The sequence below is a fragment of the Eupeodes corollae genome, unplaced genomic scaffold, assembly GCF_945859685.1.
Source record: "Eupeodes corollae unplaced genomic scaffold, idEupCoro1.1 scaffold_1188, whole genome shotgun sequence".
NCBI lineage: Eukaryota > Metazoa > Arthropoda > Insecta > Diptera > Syrphidae > Eupeodes > Eupeodes corollae.
In genome coordinates this window covers 1,957-2,948 of record NW_026605827.1, presented here as the reverse complement: position 1 = coordinate 2,948, position 992 = coordinate 1,957, and the positions used below count along the sequence as shown (strand labels likewise).

The 992-nt window shown below is 31.2% G+C and overlaps 1 long non-coding RNA gene across 1 annotated transcript; it reads right to left on the bottom strand.

The window, feature by feature from the left end:
- Positions 1-210: 210 nt before the first annotated feature.
- Positions 211-756, bottom strand: LOC129953611 (uncharacterized). Its single transcript, XR_008782561.1, has 2 exons — positions 512-756; positions 211-433 (listed from the first exon to the last, which is right to left on the bottom strand). It is a non-coding gene; the product is annotated as an uncharacterized LOC129953611 (long non-coding RNA).
- Positions 757-992: the final 236 nt, after the last annotated feature.

Genomic DNA, 992 nt, shown 5'->3' with positions numbered 1-992 from the left:
CGACAAAATTGGTTTATGGATGTTGTAATCACACAACTATTGGCCAGTCCTACCTCAACTATCACTTTTTACCAGCAGGAACACCAAATGAGTAACAAAGAATAACAACCACTTGGGGCACTATCATCACTGGAGCTGACATGATATTTATTTTAATAATGTCCTTGTACTTTTGGAATGAGCAAATCTTCGAAATAAAATCGCAACCAATGTTATTTCAATCAAAGAAGTTTATTTTCCGCACTTTGTCTTTTTATTTCCTTCCATAAATTACTAGTTGGAAATCTAAGTTACCTATTGATCCAGCTTGGAAATTGATTGTAAGAAAGTTAAACCCAGGACCTCCAGCTAAAAGGATTGAATGGCTGTTTGATTGGTTTCGGGAATTATCAACAGCATGAATTCCTGTTATTGTCATGTTGTGTATTATTTCCTTCAAAAAGAAAAACTATTATAATATGCTTAGCTATAGTAAATAAACAAAATTAGCACAAAAAGAAATTTAGCTTACATCTGCTGGGAACTGAACTGTTCTTGTAACGCCATAAGGATAATAAGTACGATTGAAGATTCGGTCATGGGATAAGACCCTATCCTTGTTACTGGTGATGCCCCAAGTTTGGCTAATAGCCAAGGAAGTTGCTGCAAAAGCTACTAAAAAAGTAAAAACAGTAACTGTTACGTTCTTCATGATATCAATCACTTAAACATACTGTTTTTCTTACTGATAATATCTAAATAAGACAGCTGATTTAACTTTCTATATTAAAGGTAGTAGCTTATATTATCTTATCAGTTAAGGTAATTTTTGTAATGAGTAACTCTTGAGAATGCAAAATAAAGTTACAAATTAAGGTTTTGTTTTTTTTTTGTTTATTGATAATTCTTATCAAAGTTCCTCGGAATCAATTCAAAGTCAAGATTTACAATTTAAGAAACAGGAACAAAATTTAGATAATATTTGTATGATTGCAAATTTTTGATAAGAAATA